Raw genomic sequence first — 26762 nt, 5'->3', positions numbered from 1 at the left:
ACATGTTAGGGGGGCCCTTGGAGTCTTAGATTAGAAAGAATGGAATTCCAGTGGCAACTATATTATAATAAATAAATAATTAAAATAAATAAATGGGTCTATATTAGCAAATCGAAAAAACCCTTTACGCGAATACCTAAACATCAACACCTGTAACGCGAACTGTGAAAATCCACACACTAAACAACGAAAAATAAAATATCGAACTATCATACTCGGCCAACCCCACCACCCGCTACATACTACCTACCCAAACAAAATAAATAAACCACATACATACACTAACCAAACCCTACTTCTAACCTAAAGCAAAGCACCAAAACCCTATTTCTAACCCTACACTAAACCCCACATACACAACTAACTATGCACTATCCTTAACCCCTCCCTAACCCTAAGGTCCGTAAGTACCACACACGTCCCTTACAGACATACACCCAAAAAAATAAATAATACACATACATACATGTAACAAAACCCTACTTCCAACACTACACCAAACCCCACATACACAAGTATCTATGCATTATCCTTAACCCCTCCCTAACCCTAAGGTCCGTAACTACCGCACACTTCCCTACAGACATACACCCAAAAAAATAAATAATACACATACATACAGTTAAATAAAACTCTACTTCTAACACTACACTAACTCTTACATACATTACCTATCTATTCATTTACCTTAATACACATCCTAACCCTAAAGTCCTATCTATCGCACACTTACCTTATGGAGCTACACCGCAGACAGACGGGCCAACCATTACACTTCGACATTTCAATTTTCGCTGTTTTGGATGTTCGGCATTTCCGTATTTCGTGCAATATGTGTCACTCTTTTTGTATTCGCGATTACGGTCTTTCAATCTTGTAATAGGAACCCAAATAAATTATCCTTGATTGCCGGTAGCTGACCTGGTTTAAATGAACCCTGCTCAATAATGAGTGTTTTAAGGTTAAAGGCCTTGGAGAGGTGAAGAATGTGTAAAAAAGGAATAAATAGAAACATTTGTTTAGACGGTTATTCTACCTTTCTAAGTGCCTACAGTAAAAAAAATGCTCAGTTATCAAGTTTTATACTTTTTCACAATTTGCATATAATCATGTATTTTTATTTTTGCATTTATTTATATATCCTTTGTAAGATATCTGTATACAAATAACTGGTTATAATGGACTTTTAAAATTTTTTATAGTTAATACAAAGGGGAAAGAATGATTATGTTAACTAATGGAAGGGTGATATTGGAAATGATTCATTTCCCTTTAACCAACACAAACACTAAATGGGGATGTGTTTCTGTGGAATCACATGACTAATTGGGACGATATTTAAAAGTAAGCATGGTGGTTGTTTGGATTGTTTCTGAAGAAGTCCCTGATTTAGAGGGACGAAAATACCTGAACCTTGATTTTCTTTAAAGTATTGTCTCAAATTTACTTGGCTTTAAACTTTTTATTTCAACCCTTTATGTGGAATTAAAGTGGTTGTGAGAGCTCAGTAGATCTCATGGCACTTGTGTACATACCTGTCATTATTTTGTTTTTTATTATATTGTGCCTGCACTTTAATCCTTAGGTTCTTACACATTATAATTCCCAGATGTTTTTATTCATTCAGTATATTAAGTTTCACTTTACTCCCTCCTACCCTTATCCTTCAGCCTACCAATATACTACAACATTCTTTCTCACAGTAAGTGTCCAAAGTTTTCCATGCAACCGCTACTCTCTCAGAGAACCAATTAGTGCAGCTTTAATTTCCATAGCATCTTCTACACAGGTTTTCTGATGATTCTCTACTACTTTTTGATAACCCCCAAAATTCCCAGAGGAAGTTTTCCTGGGTGGTTTTCTTCTCAAAGGGCGCTATTATACATTTCTTGGCATTGACTTTTAAGCTGTGGCTTTGGCACCAGTCGTTTGTCTGTGTTAGACCTTTGTGTAAGATATTACTGTCTTGGGGGACTTCTTTCATTGCTCCTAGCTTGCAATCATTTGCAAACTTAGTAAGCCAGATGCCCTTGACACTAGCCTTGACTTCTGAAAAACAGATGACAAAGACAAGTGCACCCAGCACAGAGCCTTGGGACACCAATGGTGATCGGCCTCTTTGTGGAGGTAGTCTCTTCAGTTCTTACTTCCTGGGTCCTGTCTGCATGCCAGCTGGCAATCTATTGAGTTACATAGGTGTTTATGCCTAATTCCATGAGTTTGTTTAAAATGCCAGAGTGGATTATTATTGCATCAAATGCCTTAGCTAGGCCAAAATAGACAGTATGCACCATTTTGTTCTCATCCTTTGTCTTGGTGACTTTCTCAAAGAAGTCCACCAGGTTCAGTAGGTATGACCTGCCTTGGATGAAACCAAACTGGGTTGTGTTCATTGTCTGTTGGTTACCTTTTTCATTGTTAATAAATTCCATGATAATTATTTCAATGACTTTGCCTATGAGACTAGTCAGACTAATGGGTCTGTCTTTCCTGGGATCAGTGGATGGTCTGCTCTTGTAAAGAGGAATGACCACTGCAGTGTCCTATTTACTTGGCATGAAACTTGTGTTGATCCTATAGTTGAAGAGTGACACCACTGACCCTGATATTTCAGATTGCTTAGGAGGCATCCTAAGATATTATCATACCCAATGAAACTGTATTCTTGGCCTTAGAGAGTACATCTAAGACCTGTGCCCTGTTGATTGTTGGAGAGGTTATGTTAAATGGCATTTCCTGAAAGGTAGCTGGTGGTTAGATGAGGTAAAGCTGGAAATGAATTTGTCCACTTGGTATTAACCAACAGGAGTACCCCCTACAGCATCCCTGCAGTATCATCCTCCCTTGTAAGATCTGACCATAAAGTGGTCATGTTTGAAGTCACCATCTCCCTCAACCCCCCTTTAGCTAAGGTCAAACAAAAAAACTTCTCCAAAGCTGATTACAGTCTCCTGAGGGATGGTATAAACAGCTTCACAGCCCTCCTCTCCCTCTCTTGGAACTGGCACCAGTATCCAAAACTATACCAAATTACTATATGAACATTTATATAGATGCATGCAATCAGGAATACCCAACAGGACTAAATTATCCTGCGCAAGGTAGAGTAAATCTGTCTGGTGGATATCTGCAATAAAAAAACTCTATAACAAAAGAAAAATTGCTGTCCAGGACTAAGAAGGAGCAGGTGCCCAAGTGGAAGCAATCTCTCCTTAGCTTGAACAAGCAAATAAGAGCACTGATGAAATCCTCCAAAGCAAACTTCGAGCCCAAATTGGCCTCATCTACTAGAGACAATCATAAGGCCTTCTTCACATATGTCCATAATCTCAAAGGTAGCACCCAGATCTGTTCAGAACTGGTGGTCAAGGACACCACATGTACAAATGCTGTAGATATAACAATCTTGCTGACTGACAGATTCAGTGAAAATTTCACCCCGCTGTCCCTCATCAGTAAATCAGGACATTCTCAGTACCTGCCCCCTTCCCCTTATATTTAGGGATCAAGTCATCACTGCTCTCTCAAAGGCAAAAAATACAGCCTCCATGGGACCTGATAACATCGCAGGCTGCATCCTACATTAACTCAGGCAGGAACTTGCAGCACCATTAGGTGCCCTATTCAACCAAAGCCTGAGTACCAGCTTTGTCCCAGCAGAGTGGAGGACAGCCACTGTCATCCCTTTACACAAAGATGGAGTGTCCACAGAGCTGTGAAATTATAGACCCATCAGCCTAACTAGCCTGATCTGCAAGGCCGTGGAACAGTTTGTCATGGACCTCATTAACAAGGACATTGAAGATCTCCAAACACTTGATCCCAGACAGTTTGGATTCATCATGGGGAGGTCATGTCTGTCAAGTTTGGTTGACTTTTTTGACATATTCACCAAAGCCATGGACAAGTGGAAGACAGTCCACACCACCTACCATGACCTGGCCAAAGCCTTCGACACTATTCCCCACACGGGCATAATAGACAAACTCTCTCTCAACTAGGCATCAATCTATTTGTCACCAGATGCATAGCTAGCTGGCTCACTGATAGAGCCCACCTTGTCAAATTATGGGAATCCACCTCAAGCAGTAGACCTGTATTGAGTGGCATACCCCAGGGTTCAGTCTTGGGGCCTCTGTTATTTGGGATATACTTTTCTGAGGTGCAGGCCAAAACTGATGGGCTATGGCTGACCAAGTTTGCAGATGGCTGCAAGCTGGGTGTTGTCATCAATTCCCCTAGTGATGTGGATATCCTCCAAGAAGGTCTCACCCAAACAAATGACTGTTGCCAAAAACATGGCCTCAAGTTGAATACAAAAAAAATGCATCATTATCCCCTTTGGGGAGAGTGAAGTCCCCACATATTATCACATTAATTACAATGTCCTAAGTACGAAATCAGTCGTGAGGGATTTGGGCACCCAGATTGATAGCAACCTGACTTTTAGCCACCATATTGCTTCCATTGTATGGAAAGCTTTCTATGTGGCCCATCTCATAAGTAAGGGTATCTCATCCAGGGACAAGAAGGTCACAACATCCCTGTATTTTTCCCTTATAAGGCCCGTTATTATGTACAGCACCCCATTTGGCATGTACCTTGCAAAGCACATGCAGCAGCTGCAGAGATCACAGAGGTTCCTCACCAGGAGAAACCAGGGCTTCAAAAATCTACCATAAACAGATAGGCTAAAAGCCCTATCCCTCTACTCAGTTTCATACAGACTCCTCAGAGGTGACCTCTGTCTGGCATACAAGGCGATCTCGGACCCCGCCTTGATGGGACTGCTGCATATCTGCAAGTCAAGCTCCACTCGAGTAACCTGCACGTGTGGCCTCAACCTGGTCTGTGACATCAGTAGGACTTGTTGGTGGGACAGATTTGTGTCCAAGAGACTCACCCATCTGTGGAATAGATTCCATCTCCATGTCAAACAGAGTACCTCTTTACCCCTTTTTAAACACTACCTGGATAACTGGATGGGAAATAGAAAATACATCCCTGGGATTCCAGCCGTGTTGCTGCTAGACAGGGGCATTGGGTGCTGATTTGTCTAAACATAGACTAAACTCTTGACTAGGCTTATAAGGGCCTTAGGGCAAATAGCCTAGTAACTTCCTATAATCCACCACAAGATTTGCTTTATGTCCCATTGCTATGAATGTGACTCAATTTACCATCAGTTTGGCACACTTTGGTGTTCTGACTTTGAGGTTTAGGACATAGCCAAAGCAGACTTTATGGTTGTCATTCTCCTGGGATGCTATCTTTCCTCAAAATTTGTTTTGTTGGACTGAATTAGTCCTCTTGGTTGTCTATTAAGTTTGGCAAGATAGTTTTTGTCTTTTTTGGTGTTACACTTCCTAACTTTATGTTTTTTCTTTTGTTGCACATCCTGTTTAAGTTTGGATTCCACCAGGGTGGTTTGTTTTTTGAGTTAGCTTTGGGCTTACTTCTGGTAGGTACAGCTGTCTCTATGCAATCATTGACATGACTGCCCAGAGCTTCTGTAAATAATTCTGCATAGGCTGATGTGTTATCTGGGTTTGCAGGAGCATGACATTTAGGCAGGTTATCACTTAATAAAAGCTAGTCTAACTATTGCATGGTTTGCTGGGGTTACAGAACTGACTCATATTTTGAAGGAGACTGCTTTGTAGTCTGACCTTACCAGAGAGGATACAACACTTGGGGGGTGGGCTGCAACATTCTCACATATTTATGAGTAGTAGGTCCAAAATGTTTGTACCCCTTGCAGGCAAATGCACTGGTCCAAGATGTTTGTGTTACAAAATCTAGGAACCTATGTGCCTGCAAATTTGGGGGATATGTAGGTTTCCCATTTTATAGAGGGATAATTAAAGTCCTCCATGAATATGACATTTGTTTGAATGGTGAATGTTTTCAATATGTCTAAGTAAGAGATATGGGTTTCATGGGATATAGTGGGCGACCTTTAACTTTGTCTGTGGTAATCTGGAAACAGTGGAACTCCAGTGTGTCATCCTGTTTAATGAATATGCAGGTATACTTGTTACTAATGTAGAGCAACACACCATCACCTTTATTCCCTCTCTGTACAGTTGCTGGTCTAAATGCATGAATGGCACTGAAACCTTGCCCTGCCGGAATACTCTCTTTGGCTTTAGACCATGTCTCAGTAACTGTACAGATATCTACATTCTTCAAGGTAAGGAAAGCTTGGATGGAGTGGGACTTCTTGTTTAGACTTCTGGCATTGAGCAGTAACATCTCTTGATTTCTCTGGATAGATTTTGTTATGTTGGAATGTTTGTTAATTTGATAGTGCCTAAAAAAGGTTATATGGAGAGGACAATGCTTTAGTCAATATTCAAAAGCCTAGAGGAGACAGGTGCAGATCATCCTTGGCAAATAAGCATGGTTTGTTAATCATGTCCTCCCATGCTGACAAATATTGTATGCTCCTAGACTGACACCAAAAACTAATCCAATTATTAAAGACAATCATCTTCTGTTCGTATTGTGGCATTATCCTTGGTGAAAGTCGAATGGTGCTTATTACTAAGCACATAGTCTGTGACACACCGTCCAAGAGCTCCATAATGTCTCTCTCTTCACTAGGAAGTATATCTCAGGTCCCTTACACCTACATGGACTATGAGTAAATAGTGGTACCTGTGGTGCAATGACTTTTGTGCATGTACAATGTGGTGGATCCTGGCCCCTGATAGGCAACTGACTGTTATTTTCTTGTTGCTTTGTCGGGTGACTGGGGCATTAGCATGCTGTACAATGGAGTCCCCTATGACTTGAGTCCTGGGTAGTATATTGGCTTGCCTTATGGGCTCAGTAGTTGAGACTCAACTGGGTGTGGCTGTATGTGCTGTGTTAGGTGTTACACTACTGGGTGCGGCTGTATGTGCAGTGTTAGGTGTTACACCGCTGGGTGCAGCTGTATGTGCAGTGTTAGGTGTTACACCACTCGGTGCGGCTGTATGTGCAGTGTTAGGTGTTACACCACTGGGTGTGGCTGTATGTGCAGTGGTAGGTGTTACACCACTGGGTGGGGTTGTATGTACAGTATTAGGTGTTACACCACTGGGTGTGGCTGTATGTGCAATGTTAGGTGTTAGACCACTGGGTGTGGCTGTATGTGCAGTGTTAGGCATTACTGGGTGTGGCTGTATGTGCAGTGTTAGGTGTTACACCGCTGAGTGCGGCTGTATGTGCAGTGTTAGGTGTTACACCACTGGGTGCAGCTGTATGTGCAGTGTTAGGTGTTACACCATTAGGTGTGGCTGTATGCGCAGTGTTAGGTGTTACACCACTGGGTGTGGCTGTATGTGCAGTGGTAGGTGTTACACCACTGGGTGTGGTTGTATGTGCAGTATTAGGTGTTACACCACTGGGTGTGGCTGTATGTGCAGTGTTAGGTGTTACACCACTGGGTGTGGCTGTATGTGCAGTGTTAGGTGTTATACCACTGGGTGTGGCTGTATGTGCAGTGTTAGGTGTTACACCACTGCGTGCGGCTGTGTGTGCAGTGTTAGGTGTTACAACGCTGGATGTCGCTGTATGTGCAGTGTTAGGTTTGGTTTCTGTTGAGTGCTTTTGGATTTGCATAGGATAATTTTTGCAGGTAGAATATCTGGGAGGTGTTTGTGGTTTGGAAAGATTGTATTTAAATGCCTCAGCATAAGTAGGTCTATGTGTGGTATGCATACTATGTGTTATGGATGTAGCAAGTGTGTTTCTGACAACCAGATTGTTATTATGAGTACTTACCTTCAGAGATATTGTGTATATTCATCTCTGGCAGACTATATTTGTTTCTTTGATGGTTAAATGTTTGGCAGTGAACATGAGATAATTGTTACATTTTCCCAATATACCCATATCCACCAAACTGACTGCAGTGAAAGTGCTAACAAGGATGAGGAATGAGTTCTGTTTGAATAGTTTATAGAGGATGGATCTGAGCAGCAGGTCAAAGGTTGTGTTCTGTTCTTGGAGAAAATGAGATGAATCGACAAATTTTTTTGGTTGCTGATTGGAGTGAAACAAGATTCTTTTTAGGGGAACTTGCGATGTGGCAGTCTATGTTTTAGTTCTACCATATGTATTTTCTCTGAGCCTTCTCTGCCAGATTGTGAAAGGAACTGAGACACATTCCATCTTCAGAATAAGGTTTGTTGGATTTTTGCCTGAGTTTTCTAAATATGGAGCTGGAAGTGTAATGAGGGACCCAGTCAAACACCTGGGAATTTGACGGAGGTGATGGTCTGAATTGGTTGTTGGTTATGGTGAAGGATGTGCCAGTTGCTGAGTACTGATTGAAGATTTTGGGGTGTTCAAAAGATCAAGACTTTGATTTTGAAGGGATTGAGTATTAGTTGTTTGACATACAGGGTTTTAGTGATGATAGGGAGATCCTTCTGGTAGTGATACTTAAATTTGTTGTAAGAGTTTGGACTTGTAGATGACAATGTAGTCTGCATAAAATTTTACTGGAAGTGCAGGACTGAGTTCTGGGAGGCTGTTGATGTGTCGGGGGGTAAAGTGGAGGACTGGCTTATTTTAAGAGAGAAAATGTGATTTTCTAGGAATTCTTTAAAGAACTGGCATGTTTTACAGCTTATTCCTTGAGCAAGAAGAGGTGTGGAGGAGAGAGTGCTTAAGTATTTAAAAAGCTTTGCTAAGATCGATGAATCATGAACCTGATAGTCACCATTTTTGCATTAAGATCTCATCTTTCCGAGCCCATATATCTGTAATGGTGCTTCTGCTTTCTCAGAAACCACATAGTTCTATTGATAATAGCCATTGTTGTGAGACATACCAGGTATGCTGGGTATACACCAGTTTTGTTAGGTGGCATTCCTAGAATGGGAAGAATTGCAATTGATCTAAAGTCAGGGGAATAACTGGGATTGTTATTTTTAGAAACAGGTTTCATAACAGTATATTGACAGATTGTAGGGATCATATTTTGGCAAAGGCAGATGTCATAAATGTGTTTAAGAGAGTATGTTACATGCTTTAATCAGGTTCTGATGCACTATGAGAGTAGGTTTTCAGCTCCAGGCAGGCCATCTTTAGTTTTTTAAATTTTTTTCTATATCTGAGCTTTTAATAGTTTTGAGGTGTATGTTGGGGGATGGTGGGACTTGGGGGAGTTGCAGGCAGAGTTAAAGGAAGTTATAATAGAACTAGTTTACTTGGGCCTTTCTCTGTTTTCCACTGATATGATTATTTTAGAAAATCTGCAAAAGTAGCATTAAGAAACACTAACCCATACCAACAAGTTTAATGCCTTTGTTTTTTAATCATCATTAAAAGAACAAAAACACTAAAACTTGGTTTGGATTAGTACTTCCTGATGCTACCTTTAGAGATTTTCCTCATTGTTTGGTGATCTAGACTGCTTTGTTTTACACATTTGATTACTTTGGGGCCTGGATTATTTTGATTTTTTGCAAGGAGAGAGGCTTGGTGATTTTGTAAATATTAGGATTTGAATCTTCTTATGTTTTTGGTGAGGATTCAATATGTTAGTAATCTGTCTTTATTCCCAGGGTATTGGATGCTTTCCATTCTAATCAGGCTTTCATTTCTTTTATAAGCCCTCTGTATTGATTAAGATTATGGTGGTGAGAGAAATGCTTGGAAATAATTCTTGTTAATCAATAATGTGTTGGTTATTATGCTGGCTTCTGCCTTGGGATTTGTGCAGGAAAAATGGATGTCTAGTATTTAGGGTTATGTCTTTTTCCAGGTCAGCTATGTTTTGGGGCAGTTTTGACATAAAATATAATTTGAGCTTTTGCTTTATTAAAATATTGATAATAATAAAGATGAAGAACAAGCCAAATATAAAGTCAAAGAGGTAACCAAAGCTGCTCAATAATCCATTCATAAAGTGCCTGTAACTGCAACTGGGATATTCTCCAAGAACCAAGCTTAGATTTAAAAGCAAAAGAATTTATTTGATAAAATTGTTGTCGGTAAGCGCTTTCACATTTGCTTCCTCAGAACTTTTGGTTAATAATAAAGATGAGGTCATAATGATTATCTGTAGTAGAATAAAGGACTGAAGCATAAGAATTGTTGTGGGAGAAGTACGGATTATAATGAGGTCTAGTAGTCTTAGTCTATCTTTATTTGTCTTGGGCTTAGACCTGATGAGGTATTTAATTACTAGCAGGTGACCTACATTACAAGCCACATATTTATGCTGTCATTGGCTTTGTCAAGAAAATTAATGATGAAGTCTCTCAAAGTAATTAATGGCTTGTTCTGGGGGGCTTTTGGGGAGATCACTTTGGTCAAAGGTAGATGGGAAGTATGCTGAAGCACTGTAGAGAGCTGGACCTTGTGGGATATGAATCTAGGTAAGTATCCAATTTGGGTCATGACTAGAAGTAGATAATGCTTTGCAATGACTGTTAGTTGGATATTTTCATTGTGTAGGACAATGGTGCCAACACCATTTCTAGATGCAGGTCTGTTGCATAGCCTGAAAGGTGGTAGTACATGGTGGTCATCATTTTAATCCTGGATTCTGTGAGTGTAACTATATCTAGGGATTGTTCAACTTCATTTTAGTACTCCCACAAAAAAACTTTCAAGAGGATTGTTCTCACTAATAACCTTTGTAACTTCCTTTAACATTCCTTTCATCTGATTTGTGCAGCTTTCCTTTTGTTATATGACTCTGCCATTTTTTTGTAGCCATTTTCTTACCAATATTAAAACAGTATGACTCATTCCAAAGCTAATCTGGCCGCCTCCTTTTTTGTGAGATGCAACAAATGCTTTGCTGAAAGCAAACACATTAACAAAATCCTACAGATGTATTACCTTGAATAGCCATCCAAGAAGACTATTAGGATTAAAAACAAATCATGTCTTCATTCCACATGTACCCATCCTCTACATAAAATACAAGTCTAACTTTTTGATGAAGATTTGCATACTACTACAATAAATTCCAAGTTGGGCTTTCTGGTTATATTTTAAGAACAGTCAATTGCATGTACACCTTAGAATAAATGAGAAATAGAGTAGTGGTATTCAGTAAATGAAGTACATAATAACAGTTTTGACATATTTTATTCATTTATTTTATACCAATCTCTTTTATGCATATCACATTTAACTTGTGTCTTTCTGCAGTTAACTTACTCTTCTTTATGCTAACATGACAAAATATTTTTGCAGTGCCAATGTTTGCATAATTATCTGTGATTGTCATACTTAGAAACTTGTAACAAAATAGGTTAGAGTTTCTTATAGGTTCAGTAGGTACTAGGCTATTGGCCCTAGGGCCTACAGAAGCCTAGCCAAAGGTACCATGGCTTTCACCACCCAAGAAAATTATTTTCCTGTGCCACTGTCGAGCAGAGCCACAGAAGTGATCCCCGAGGTGAATTTCCTATCTCCCATCCAATCATCAAGATTTTTCTTGAAGAGTGCTAATGAGGAGCTTTGTTTGATATAGATAGGTAGTTTGTTCCAGAGTATGGGAAGTCTCTGGGACAGGAATCTATCCCTCCAGCATGTTCTGTTTATTGTGGTGACGAGGTTTAGGTCCCTAGAGCGTGTAGCTCGTAGGGATTGGGATTTCATTAAGTGGAGCATGTCTAAAAGCTCTGGGTTTGACATAGCTTTGTGTGTTAGGCAGAGATCGCCTCTGAGTAGGTGATATACAACGGAGTAAAGCTGCAGTTTTTTGAGACGGTCTGCATAGGGCATCTCTTTGAGGCCGGTAATCCTCTTTGTGAGGTATTTCTGTGGCCTTTCCAGTTGTTGTAGATGTCTTGTGAGGTACATACCAAAAGGGGCATTGTACTCTATAATGGGTCTAATGAGTGATGAGTAGAGGGGAACAATGACCTCTTTTTTCCTGGATGAGAAACCTTTTGTGATGAGGTGTGCCACATAGAAGGATTTCCTGACTACTATAGCAATGTGATTATCAAAGGAGAGACTACTGTCCACCTGTGTCCCAAGGTCTGTTATCACACTGTCAGTGTTAAGTAGACTATCACCTATGTGGTAGTTTATGGGTACTGAGTTTTTACCAAAAGGGATGACAATGCACTTTTTGGCATTGAGCTTGAGGCCATGGCTTTGACATCAGGCATCTGTCTCAGTGAGGCCCTTTTGTAGGATGTCCACATCTTTTGAAGTTTTGATTATGGCTCCTAGTTTGCAGTCATCTGCGAATTTCATTAGCCAAAGACCTTCTGTGTTGACCTGTACTTCAGAGAAGTAGATACCAAACAGGAGAGGATCCAGGACTGAACCCTGTGGTACTCCACTTGTCACTGGTCTGAAGTTGGATTTGGAGCCTGCTACTTTCACAGTGTGGGTTCTGTCAGTGAGCCAGTTGGCAACCCATCTTGTGACATAGGGATTTATACCTAGTTTAGTGAGTTTATCTATAATTCCAGAGTGGGGGATGGTGTTGAATGCCTTGGCGAGGTCTAGATAGGCTGTGTGAACCACCTTACCCTCATCTACGGCTTTGGTGACTGCTTCAAAGATGTCTATCAGGTTTAGGAGACATGATCTGCCTTTTACAAACCCGAACTGGGTGGGGTCCTGAGTTTGGAGATTACCAATGTCATTGTTTATAAGTTCCATGATGATACATTCCATAGCCTTGCAGACCAGGCTCGTTAGGCTAATGGGGCGGTAGTTTCCAGGGTCTGAGGTGGCTCCCCCTTTGTGGAGTGGGATAACTGTCGCTATACGCCATTCAGTGGGCACATAGCCTGAGGTGAGGCTATGATTGAACATGGTACTTAAGTGGGGTGCCAGTTCGTTCTGTAGTTCATGTAGAACACAGCCTGGGATGTCGTCATGTCCCATGGATGCTGTGTTCTTGGCTTTGGATAGTGTGTTTTTTAGATTAGTGTGTGTGTCTTAAAATGGTAATGGATGTGTACTGTAGTGATAGCAACATAAGAAATGTAGAAAATAAAAATCTGCAAGCACTAATATTAAATAACCCAGAAACCAAGAATGGCCCAAGGTTAAGTTAAGGGGTTTATATTATAAGATCAACGGTTGAAAACATCAAACAACATATGGTCGACACCATATGGTCGATATCTTCAAACGTCAACCTTATAAAAAGACAAAAAAAAAAAGAAAGAAAACAGTACCCTAATGGGTTTAAGCAGGGGGGCAAGCCCTCCTGCACCCCCTACAACCCCGCTACTTAAATATACCTACTCCAAGACCGCACTACATTGCAGTAAACAGAAATCTCCCCTTACGGAGATTTCCATTTACATGCTCAAGATTCTGAGAGTTCAATATTCTCGTGTCAACAATGTCAGATTCAACATTGTCAGCTTTCGAGAATATAATATAGACCCAAGATAAGTGCTTTCATTACTATTTATCTGAGTATGGAACTTCATCAGATCATAATAGCAACATGATATAAAGGTATTTTATTCATTGCTGTGTTTTGGAGTAAATAAAATAGATAAAAATCATTGGCAGCTCTTGTTTCTTGAATAGATTTTATGCCCAGTTTGTTACGAATGAGTGGGTATCCTTTGCTAATTCTTTAAGACTGGCAGGCAGACTAATACTTTCTCCAGGTTAAGAACACCTGCAAGAAAGCTCAGAGAATGAGAAAAGGGCAGCATTATGATAGGGCTGTTAATCTGTTTTTATGTGTAGTCTGTCGCTACTTTTGAATATAATCAGCAAGTCTGCGTAAAAATTATCCTTCAGGTGACACTGCCTAGAAAATTAATGTCATGGATATTACTAGATCTAAGGGATATTAGAAATAAATCACTTGAACGTCTTGCGGCTATGCACTTTTTTGAATATCATACAAAGTGCATTTTACTGAGATTATATTTTTAAGATGTAAGATAACTTTGCAATGCAATGTAAGGTTTATTTTTTCCTTAATTTTGTGATAATGGATGAATGGTTAAAAATACAGTTTGCACAAAGTTCCTTCTTCCTCAGTAAAATGATGCTGAAGTGCAGGAAATAAAAAGAATAATCTGCACTTTATTTTTTCTTTTCTACTTGATTTTATGAAGCATTTTGTTTAAATTAATAGTTTTATATAACTTAGACAATAATTTTACCCAGCTTAATTTGATAATAATAATAATAGTGATAATAGTAATAATAATCATCATCATCGTCATCATCATAAACATTATTATTGCTGTCTGGCACAACCTATATAATCTTTCTGATGGGATGTCCTGCTGTTTGAGGTCAAGGACACAATGGCTTCTGGATATGTCACAATCCTTTCCTTTGCAAAGTAATCTATGACTTTACCCTAATCCATCCATCCGTCCATCCTTAACCCCATTTCCCATTTTGCATATGGGGTCAGGGTGTCACTTCAACAGTGACAGTCATCTAGAGCCAAAATTGATACCGCTGTTAGTTATCCCTGCCTAGGTAGTTCATCTGTACCACGCACTCAAACACACACACTTACACCTAGAGCCAATTTTTTACCCTAATACGAAGGCAAAATGACAGACCAGCATTTTTCAACCTCTCTGTCTTGTGAAAGGTAGTCAAATGTGTACATTAAGCTGCCTTAAGCCCTGCGAACACCACTGCCTGTGTGGACTAATTCATGGAAACTCTGTACAATCATGTTAATAGTTGTATAGAGACAGCTGTAACAACAGAGAATATGCATAGGACAAGCTCAAAAAACAAGACACCCTGGCAGAATCCTAAGATCAACAGGCTGTATAACAAATGGAAGAAAATCATAGCAAAAATTAAGAAGTGCAATACTCTGTAAGGTAAAAACTCCTTCATCAATCCAAAGAAGCGACTCAGGGAACAAATCAAGTATAGCAAAGACAAATTTGAGGTACAATCATAAGGGGTTCTTCAGCTTTGTCTGCAAATCCAAGACAATGCACAATAATGTGCAGAACTAATTGTAAATGGAGATACCTGTACTGAGCAGGAAGATAGAGCAAATCTTATGGCTGATACAATTATCTCCAATGTTACACCTCTCCCTCCCAGACACAAGTCAAGAAATATGCTCAACAACAACTCCCCCAACAATCACCAGAGAACAGGTCCTTAATGTACTCTCCAAAGTCAAGGACACTGCATCAATGGGCCCTGATAATATCCCAGGATGCCTTGTTAATAGTATGAAACATGACTTATCAGGACCACTAGAATTACTGTTTAACTGTAGCCTCCAGAGAGTCGTCATGCCAAGAAAAGAGAGGACTACAGCTGTCAGCCTTCCACACAAGGGCAGGCCATCTATGGACACAGATAACTACAAACCTATAAGGCTGACTAGGTTACTATGCAAAGCCATGGAAAGAATTATCCTGGAAATCATAAATAGTGGCACAGAAAACCTTCAGATGGTTTATCATCAAAATGTCTAAGGCAAAATAATTTTTGATCAAAAGAATGATATAAAATTCCATAAACAAAAGCAACATTTAACCTAGATGTCGCACATCAGTAACATGACAAATGGCATTCCATATACCAGACTTCCGTTTCAAAAGGCCGTATGTCCTTTTATGTTTTAGCAGGGGGGCAAGCCATCCTGCACTCCACACCTCCTGCAAATTGTATATACCAACTCCGAGATCACACTAAAGTGAGAAAAAGGGTAAATTCCCTAACACTCACAATACTATGACTTCCATTCACAACGCCAAACTCATAATAATGAATTGAAGCTTTACTTTCATTATTATTATTTTGTATTATTTCAATTCAGCATTGTGAAGCTTTGAAAACTTATTTTCAGCACCATGATTTTCCAGCTTGAGCTTTCAAAATTTTGATGGCAAACTCCTTCAGACAGTAGATCCAACCCGTGATACAGCCAAGGCTATTCTCCCACATGGCATAGACTAGTAATGTTGGTGTATGTGTATTTTATCTGTGTTAGGCTTTCCACAACTTTAAAAGCAACTCCTCCTACACTGCTTCTAGCTGATTCCCAACCATGCCATCTGTTCCCACATTAACAATGGCATACAGCCTTCAACCTGTGCAGCTACAGCCCAGTACTAAGAACGGCCTCCTTGCCATTCCCAGACATAACACTGGGTTGGCAATGTCCCACCCTATCACCAACTCATTGTAGCACTTCTGCTCTAACAAAGGAATCTCCATTGAAAGGCTTCATTTTCTTATTTGTGAAAGCTGTTAGCATGTAGTTCTGTAATAAGGGTGTCAGAAGTAGTAGTTTGATTACAAAATAAAAATCCTTTATGTAGCTCTGTAAAATGGCTAATAATAAACTAAAATTAAAATAAAACAAATACATGTGCAGTGTGAACTAATAACAATATAGCTCTACATATGTATTTGTCAGCATGTGTGAGATGTTTTAATATTTCTGCAATGCCACTAGAATGCCTTTTTTATTTATTAAAATTAAACAAATACATCTCTATATGTGTATGTGTGGATAAAAAATGTAGGTAGTATAGTTACATCAACTGAGTAAATATTGAATATCCAGTTTTAACATACCAAATGACTGTATACACTAGAGCATATCACTATATGGTAATAATATAACTGTTTTTGGTATGATAGTATCTGCTCTGATGGAATATGGCAGTGTGAACACAATAAATGTATTGGAAGATGCAAAGTAGAGGATGGATCACATATAACTACCTTTGACAATAGCCGATATACCCTTGCTGGAGATTGTGAATACCATGGAGTAAAGGTATGTTATTTAAAATATAAGAACATTATTTTCAACTTTGTACTTTGATTTCTGCCCAAAATATGATTCATCCATTTACAGTGAGCAATTTCATAGAATTTGATCTAGAGATATTATTAAGTTCATTATGTTAGGTCTGCTAATGATATACTTACAGATGATGGATATGAGGAATGCACACAGACACACACACACACACACACACACACACACACACATATATATATATATCAAATTAAATAACTATATATATATATATATATATATATATATATATATATATATATATATATACATTCAAACAGGTAACCCAAAAAGCAGCAAGCAGTTGAAGATGTTCTCAAAGGTATATTAGCAACAAAGAAATTGGGTATATTCAGCAACAATGAAATTAATCCAAAGTATTCACTTAAAATCACCAGCAGTTTATTAATAAAACAAGACAGGAATCACAATCCGCTTCTTCAGACGTTAAAAATTTTACAAAAAAACACTGTTTAAATACAATGCATCATGGTATAGTCTATTAAACAATTAATCAATTAAGCTCAGTTAATGTGTAACCACTAGAGCTAAGCATCAAGTAAAAAATCAATCAAACAGTATATCACTGAAAGCTTACTTTCAGTTTCTTAAAAATAGTATAATATAATATGGTGTACTAATATAATAAAATAATTATACAAATACCTATATACATGGTTATCTCAATTTCCTAGCATTTAGAGCTGGTTTTATAGATATTGTGTCATTCAAACCCCTCCCTCTGTTTGCTCCTAATCTTAGAATCCATTTCAACTCTGCATTTTCAGTGTCATTGATAATGTTACCTAAGCGATTATTATGTGGTTGTATATGTAAAATCTGAAATAAAAACGAATGTTCAGGTCCTTCCTGAATGACATGTTTTGCTATAGCACTGTATTCTTCTCTACTACGAATACTGTAAACGTGGTCTCTTATTCTTTCTCGAAGAGACCTATTGGTCTTCCCTATATAGTAGGAGAAACATAATTTCAAGGCTCTGTTGTGAAGACACTACTTTTAATAGTGAACTAGTAGAGCTTAAACAAGGTTTCATGAACAGAGGGTACGAAGAGTTGGAAATTAATAAAGTTTATGCACAAATGGGTAACCTTAGGAAAACGAGAGCTAAACCATTCTTCTCTTCATTGATAGAAGGGTCTAGGAACAATAAGCAGGTAGATACTACTCCTCCCATAATAATACCCTATTGTAGTAACATCTCACAAATACCGAATATTGTGCATGACAATTGGCACATTCTATTAGTAGATGAACAGACACATAAGTTGGTGGGAGATACACCTAGATTCACTTTCAAAAACAATAAAACATTACAACAGTCACTTTGTTAAAAGAACAGTGAAGCAAGAGTATCTGAGACAATAATTTTTAGTACCAATAAATGTGGAAACTGTGCTTTTTGTTCCTATATTGATGAATCAAGATACTTTAAGCATCCTGATACAGGACATCTATGGGAGCTTAGATGTCAGGGGAACTGTAATAGTAGAAATGTTGTATATGTGGGCCATTGCACTGTATGTTTCTCCTACTATATAGGGAAGACCAATAGGTCTCTTCGAGAAAGGATAAGAGACCACGTTTACAGTATTCGTAGAAGAGAAGAATACAGTGCTATAGCAAAACATGTCATTCAGGAAGGACCTGAACATTCGTTTTTATTTCAGATTTTACATATACAACCACATAATAATCGCTTAGGTAACATTATCAATGACACTGAAAATGCAGAGTTGAAATGGATTCTAAGATTAGGAGCAAACAGAGGGAGGGGTTTGAATGACACAATATCTATAAAACCAGCTCTAAATGCTAGGAAATTGAGATAACTTGCCCCCACCTGCTGTATCTACATGTATATAGGTATTTGTATAATTATTTTATTATATTAGTACACCATATTATATTATACTATTTTTAAGAAACTGAAAGTAAGCTTTCAGTGATATACTGTTTGACTGATCTTTTACTTGATGCTTAGCTCTAGTGGTTACACATTAACTGAGCTTAATTGATCAATTGTTTAATAGACTATACCATGATGCATTGTATTTAAACAGCGGATTTTTGTAAAATTTTTAACGTCTGAAGAAGCAGATTGTGATTCCGAGAAAGCGCTTACGTCCTGTATTGTTTTATTAATAAACTGCTGGTGATTTTAAGAAGTTCATCTACGTGAATACTTTGGATTAATTTCATTGTTGCTGAATACACCCAATTTATTTGTTGCTAATATACCTTTGAGAACATCTTCAACTGCTTGCTGCTTTTTGGGTTACCTGTTTGAATACAACAAGGGACTTTCACTATCATTTTTCATATATATATATATATATATATATATATATATATATATATATATATAAAATATTCTTCTAAAATTTCTTCTCAAATATCAAATGTTCACAAGAGTTAATGATCACTTTATAGCAAGTCTAAAGTAATTGAAAATGCAAATAAAAACTGTTTTTTTTCTGCAAGAGCAAGCCCTTCCCACACTCCTGTGAATTATATATACTAACTCCAGGATCACACAACAGTGGGGCAAAGGCAAAATCCCTTCCCCCTCTGTACCAAGATTCCATTCAAAAGGCTGCAGGCAAAACCTCCATTTGAATGAATGTTCACTCATATGAACATTTGCTTTTTCAAATATATATATATATATATATATATATATATAGAGAGAGAGAGAGAGAGAGAGAGAGAAATACTGCACACAACATAAATTATATATAATTTATATATGGCTCTGAAGTAGCTGTTCAGACTATTTCTTTAGTTAAACTTGAAATCATCAGCTTGTTAGGTCATGTCTCATTTCATCATTGCCTTAAATGTTGTTTTGTGTGAGATCACTGAACAGTGGTGTTAAAGATGTTTTTTTTCCTTTTCTCTAATTTTGCACAATCTCAGTGCCAGTGTATTTAAGTATCAAGGGTTGAGGAGTGGGTTGTCTGCAAAAATACTCATTGTTGTGTTTTTGTTTTATATAGTAAACATTTTTAATGCATTTTGATTGATGTAATATTAGTCAACCAAATTGTCTTTACAATTTTAAGTTATGCATCTGTGTCAAGGCTGCTTAAAAACTGCATACAATGCATTTCCTCCTTTCATTCTTTTATTGTATTGCAGAATGCACCATATTACAAACTTTTTTTTTACAGAGTACTCAAAGGCTGCATTATAAATGAAATCATGTCTTTAGTGAAGTAAACTTTTTACAGTAATATACATGTTTAGCAACTGTTTGCAGAGCTTTCAGATGTATCATGATTCTCCAACTTAAATGACAGAACTTAGATTACTAAAGTTCAATAACTCATAGTTCACAGCCTCATTTATATTGTGTCCAGGCCTTTGATCCCAGTTTCTCTTGCCTTGCTTCAGGATATCTTCCTAAATTGCACTCCCCATTGCTTCCAGCTTTTATTCTCCTTTTATGGGAGGAAATACCTCCTCCTAGGTTAATTTGGCTCTGTCAGTTAGACAACTCTTTACATGATAGATCTTCCTTCTCTTTCTGGCACCACTGTGGGACATTATATTGAAATCAAGAAGATATGTACCTCAAACAAGCAAAATCCAAGCCATTTTTTCAGTAAAGTTGATAAGAGCTCCATTGGCTCAAATATACCAAAAACAACTGCAATTTAGCTAAACAAAGAATTCACAGCAGCGCATATGCTTTCATACAAAAGATGCTTCTTCAGATGTGTGAAATCAGAACAAAGCTAGAAAAACAGTTAAATAGTTAAAATCAGTCACGTGATTAAAATGTGTTAAGTTTTTAAAGTTACAATCTGATGCTGTTAATCTTCATTCCATTCATCACTGATGGGTTTGTTTCTGAGGCCCCGGAACCAAGTCAGCCTTATACAAAGCTCGCACCAGTCAAAAAACTCTTGAGGTAATATTTTACCCACAATCCCCTTCTCCCTGTTACCTCAGATCTCGTTTGACGCATTGCCATAAAACCGCATTCAAGCCAGTTCTCAGCTAAGTTTTTGATATTTTGGATATTTTGCTATTTCTGAATAGAAAAGTGTTTTTCGGATAGTGTATTTCTTTGCTTCTTCTATATTTTCCTGTACCTGTGTATCGCTCTTCTTCCAACTTTCCTGTCAGCTATCTGTTGGTAATCTCTTGTACCATCATTGGCACACTCCTTTGTCTCTACCCACTGTGGTAATCCTTTAAATACCATTGTTAGTATTTTTCCTTCTCTAACTAGTTGTAGCCATGTCTAGTTGTGGTTAGTCTGTTGTTTTCTTCTATTGTATCATTTTTGTTGGTATTAAAATGTCTGATAAAAAGGGCACTTCAGGCTTCAAACAATACCTGAAGTATGGGAGAAAAATGCCTAATAGTGGCTCTCAGGATGATTGTGTTTACTGCTTGGGTGTACCTCATCTCTTGGTACAACCTCCTTGCTCAGTCTGTCTAGGGTTTAGCTCATGCACCTTGAATGAGCATAAAAATAAACTGCTTTTGAAGGGCCATCTCAAATCACCCTTTGCAGAGGCTCTCGCCACATTGGAGGGTTCACCCCCCTCCTAGGAAGGAGAAAAAGAGGCCACATTCCATTCCCTCCTCACCTTCTGCCAAAACTGAACATTCCCAAGCTCTCCACACCGGAATAGACATTTTCATCTCCGGCACCATCTTCAGTACTGTCTATGACTATAATGTTAATGCTGACTCCCTCAGCACTGACAATGTCTATGGCACCAACTGTAACTGATACAAAAACACCAGTCATGACTCTGAGCTTTTCTATGGCTGCTATATGTCATATGGACATTGCTACCCCTATCATCTCAAAAATGGAAATGATGGTGCCATTAGACATGCAAGCATGGACCTGATATTCTCTGTCTGTGGAGCCCTTCTTGGGACAAGCTTACAGTCCCTTCTTAGAGCATCCAGACTCCCCTTTGGGAATATCCACTAGATCCACCAGGAGCCTCTCCAAATTTGATGTGGTGTCCATTGTGGACCAGCTGCTGACAGCCAGGGTGATTCCTTCTGATTCTAAATCCCAATCCTATCTAGGACTTTGGTTTTCTGCTTCACTGACTCCATCTTACTCTCCTCCTTTATCTTCCTTGCAGGTTTTGAAGCCCTCGGCACCGACGCTTCTCTAAGCACCCTTGTCCCCAGAGTCAACCCTTTGGCCTTTGGTTCCATTGGAACCGGGCCTTCCTCAGTCCCAGGATTGTACTACAGGCTCCTTGGTTCTGAGCTTGGTACCAACCCTTTCTACTGTGCCATCTATGGTGCCAGAAGCCCTGTCAGTACCTATCCAGCTTGAGGCTCCACTTCTGGGAGTGAGCTCAATGGAGCGGGGTGTGATCCCAGTTTTGAGGTTGTCTTTCTCTGTTCTGGGCTCCCATCTCTTTTCTGGTGGCCCTGCCTTCCAGGAAATGGAGAGGGCTCTTGCATCTGTGAGCAAGCCTTTGGCGTCGGGACCCCCATGCTCTCCCCCTGTGCTGCAGCTGTCACAGGCCACCATCCCGAGTTGTGCATGGGAGCTGCAGGAGACCCTATTGCAGTGTGCCCTTTCCTCTGAGTCCTCCTCAGAAGCTCACACTGAGGAGGAGGTTCCTAGGAAGAAATCATGCAAGAGGAAGCATGTGAACTCCCTTGTATAGTCCTTTACTGAGGATATGAATTACAATGAAGGGGAAGGGTCCCCCTGATCACTCCCTGAAGATGTCTCCTTCGGAGACATCCTGAAGATCTTGAAACAGAGGGGTAATTGGAAGCCCAAAAACCCTTCCTCAGAGGAATCTGTTTTCTTGTAGGCTTTTCATGCTCAACCATCTACCTCCTGGGTGACCCTGCTTGCAGATGAGTTGGTTCAGCTTGTGGTGCAGCATGACTGGAAGAATACTGATGCTGTTGAAGCAATCCCCAAGAGACCAGACAAAATCTTCTCTCCCCCTGAAGAACATTCACATTGGTCAAAAGGTCTACCAGTAGATGCTATGGTGGTGGCCGCAGCCACCAAGAAAGAGCTCACTGAGGAGAGCTACACTGTTCATCTGCCTAACAAGGAGTCCCAAGCATTGGACAGACTGAGGAAGTGAGTTTTTGCTTCATCGAACTTTGCCATTTGGTCTTTGAACTACCTGGCACATTTCACCAGACTCCAGAGAGACCTCATGTCCGAACTCTCTGGTACTGTGTCAGGAAAGGTGTCTGACAAGGTTTTTGTCAAGGTAGCCTCACAGCTAGCAAGCCTGGAATATATTTCTAATTCATCCATGAGGTTGATTTCACATGCAACCAAAGGGGTGGCTAGAGCTGCAGGTTCAGGTATAGTTATGAAACGTCATGCCTGGATATGCCTGTGTGATTTCGTGGATCCTTTTAAGTCTTCCTTCCTCAATGCTCCAGTAGAAGCATCTTCCCTGTTTGGCCCTAAAGTGAAGGACATGTTGGCCAAATGTGAGCAAGATGGTAAGACCCTGTCTGCGGTCGGTGTATGTTTCTCCACTCCTCAGTGTCCTTTTTCCAGGAACCAGAGAAGTGGGAAATTGTGGCACAAAAAGTCTCAGGGTCCTTTTTGTGACACGTGGTGAGTTTACCCCCAGAGGCAGAAGGGGCAACTCTTCCAGAAGATGCCCCTACAGAAGCAGAGGGGTCCACATAACCAGAGTTCCAGGGATACCTTCTCTGGACAGCCCTATCAGTTCTCCTGAAGAGCGGCCTGATTGCTTTCCTCTGAAAGCAGTCGGGGGATGTCTTTCTTTGCACCCCAGTGCCTGGCTATCTATTACCACCAACTCTTGGTTGCAGAAGATAATATCCAGAGGTTACCAAATCCCATTTGACTCCTACCCAAAATCTCCAAAGTGAATTCCATATGTTCCACCCAGTCTAAGGGAAGAAGCAGTTCTACAAATAGAAAAACTGTACTTAAAAAGAGTCATCCAAAAAGTCCCACCAGACCAGATAGGATCAAGATTTTACTCAAGGTTCTTTTTGGTGCCAAAGAAAGACAGGAGACTGGAGGCCAAGTTTGGACCTCAGCTGTTTAAACAAGTTCATCAGCCAAACAAATTTCCAGATGGTCACGGTTCAGTCCATCCTCCCTTTTCTGGAGAAAGGCAATTGGATGTACTCAACAGACCTTCGGGATGCGTATTACCACATCAAGATGGACAAAAGCTACAGAACATTTCTTCACTTCTGGCTGGGAGCCAATCATTACCAATTCCTTGCCCTGCCCTTCAGATTCTACAGCCCTCAGAGAGTTTACCAAATGCATGGCAAAAGCGACAGCTCACTTGAGACTGCAAGGATTGTGGGTGTTTCCATATCTGGACGATTGACTCTTCACCACTCCCACCAAGCATCTACTGGTAACAGCCTTACATTACCCCCTCTCTTCAGCGCATCACCTGGGAATATCCATAAAGTGGGAAAAGTCCAATCTAACTCCAACTCAGACCCTGGAGTTTATAGCGGTATTGTTCAATACCAGCTCTTGCTTGATCTCTATCTCAGATCATAGACTTCAAAGACTAAGGAGCCAACTCTGGGTGATACTCTGTCACAACTTATTCCTGGCTCGACAGGCCCTGCAGCTGCTAGGGTCAATGGCATCATCTATATCTATAGTACCCCTAGCAAGGTTGCACATGACATTCTTACAGTGGCTTCTGTTGACCCAATGGTATCCGAATCAACAACCGTTGTCCTCCCAGATTCGTATTACAAATCAGTGCAAACTGGATCTTTCTTGGTGGATGAAGCCAGACATAGCACTTTGGAGTTGACCTTTCCATCCCCCTCAGCCCAGCACCATTGTGACCACAGACATGTCTCTGATAGGGCGGGGGGCCATTATCAGGAAATGACTGTCCAAGGCACATGGCCCAATCTAGAGGCCAATCTGCATTTAAATTTTCTAGAACTGAGTCAGTGCTTTTAGCACTGCAAGCATTTCAGACTGCCCTTCTTTTGGGAACACTTGCTATCCAATCGGACAACATGTCAGTAGTTTGGTACATCAACAAACAAGGAGGAACCAAGTCCTATCCCCTATGTCGAGAGGCCATGAGAGTTTGGTAATGGGGAATAGCTTCCAACCGCTTTCTGATAGCTATGCATATCCTGGGGAACTGCAATGTAATCACAGACAAATTGAGCAGGTACATTCTCCTACCTCATGAGTGGTCACTCAACCCCAACTTAGTGGCGAAAATCTTCAGCCATTGGGGCCAGCCTTGCTGCAACCTATTCGCCTCCCCATCCAATCATAAGTGCAGCAACTATTTTGACCTAATTCCCCCACAGGGGGAGTCCCCGAGGGATGCAGTTATTCACGATTGACCCACAGGACTTATTTTTGCTTATCCTCACATTCCTCTAGTTCTGAAGAAAGCTCTTCGGTTGAAAAGCAAAATGATCCTCATAGCCCCCTTTTGGCCTCGACAGGTATGGTTTCCCTTTCTCTTGCCTCATCATCTTTGCAGACCATGGATCTTGGATCCCACTCCAGATCTGATATCTCACCCTCAAGCACTGAGCCACCTGAATCTGTTCAGCCTCAAGCTCACAGCTTGGCTTCTCCACTTCCAATGATTGCCAGGCATTGTAATCTTTCCTCTCCAATACGTGACATTATTCTGGCTTCGCATAAACCATCCACCAGAAACTTATGCTCACAAATGGAAAAGATTTTTTGATTTGGTCTAGCCAGAGGGAATTAGATCCCTTCTCTGCATCCAGCTCGGCTGTACTCCAGTACCTATCTAACTTCTTTGAGGAGGGTGCTGCAGCTTCAACTATTCATGTCCATTTAGCTGCCATTTCACATTTTCATATTGGTTTTGGTGACTCCTCCTTAATCTCATGTCATCTGAGCAAAATCTTTTTGAAAGAAATCTATCATTCAAGACCTCCAATTAAGTAGCTCACAGAACCCTGGAGTCTCACGCTTGTCTTGCAATCTTTAACACAGTCCTCCTTTGAGCCAGCAGCCATGTGTGACATCAAGTTTCTATCCTGGACATCACTTTTTCTGGTGGCTATTACTTTGGCTAGACACATTTCTGAGCTCCAAGCTCCTTGTACCAAGTGTCCTTATTTGATTTTTCATAAAGAGTATCACTGCAGACCAATCCTTCCTTCCTGCCCAAAGTAATTTCTGAGCTCCCCATTAATCAGACTATTGATTTTTCTGTGTTTTTTTCCTAATTTTTCCAACAGGGGAGAGTATTGTTTACATTTACTGGATGTCCACAGACAATTGAGGTTTTACCTAGACAGAGCAAAAACAATCAGGAAATAAGACCAATTATTTATTTATTTTTCTGGGCCAAAATTGGGAAAGTCAGTCTCTAAAGTGACTTTGTCCAAATTGAAGGGATGTAGTAAGTGGTCACTAAGGTCATCTGGGAGAGAAGATTGGCTCAGTGACTGTATCATCAAACATTAGGGCTCACTCCACCAGATCAATGGCAACTTCTGTGGCATTCCACTCCAGAGCTTCAATGGATGACATCTGTGCAGCCGCTATGTGGGCTTCCCCCCATACCTTTATCACTCATTACAAGTTGGATCTGGTCTCCAGAGGAAGGGCATCCTTTGGTTCAATGGTGCTCAGGAATGTTCTTCATTAGGGCCACCCATGGATATAAGGTAGCTGGGGACTCTGTCCTATCAGTGATGAATGGAATGAAGATTAACAACATCAGATAAAGAAGTTATGTCTTACCATAATGTTCCATCTCTGTTGTTGATCTTCATCCATTCATCACGTCCCACCCTCCATCTCCCTCCTAAAGGCTCCTGGGGGATATTTGAGTCCACTACCTGGACTAAGTCTTTTGCTCAGAGACAACCTCTGCTTTACTTGTTAGGGCAAACTTGATTTGAGGTAACAGGGATAAGGGGATTATGGGTAAAATCTTAGCTCAAGAGTTTTTTGGGTGGTGCAAGCTTTAGTATAAGGCCGACTCAGTTCCGAGGG

Source organism: Protopterus annectens, chromosome 11.part0 (assembly GCF_019279795.1).
Source record: "Protopterus annectens isolate FY-2018-M chromosome 11.part0, PAN1.0, whole genome shotgun sequence".
In the NCBI taxonomy this organism is placed as follows: domain Eukaryota; kingdom Metazoa; phylum Chordata; order Ceratodontiformes; family Protopteridae; genus Protopterus; species Protopterus annectens.
The sequence above is the reverse complement of the archived record's forward strand: the minus strand, read 5'-3'. Positions refer to the sequence as shown.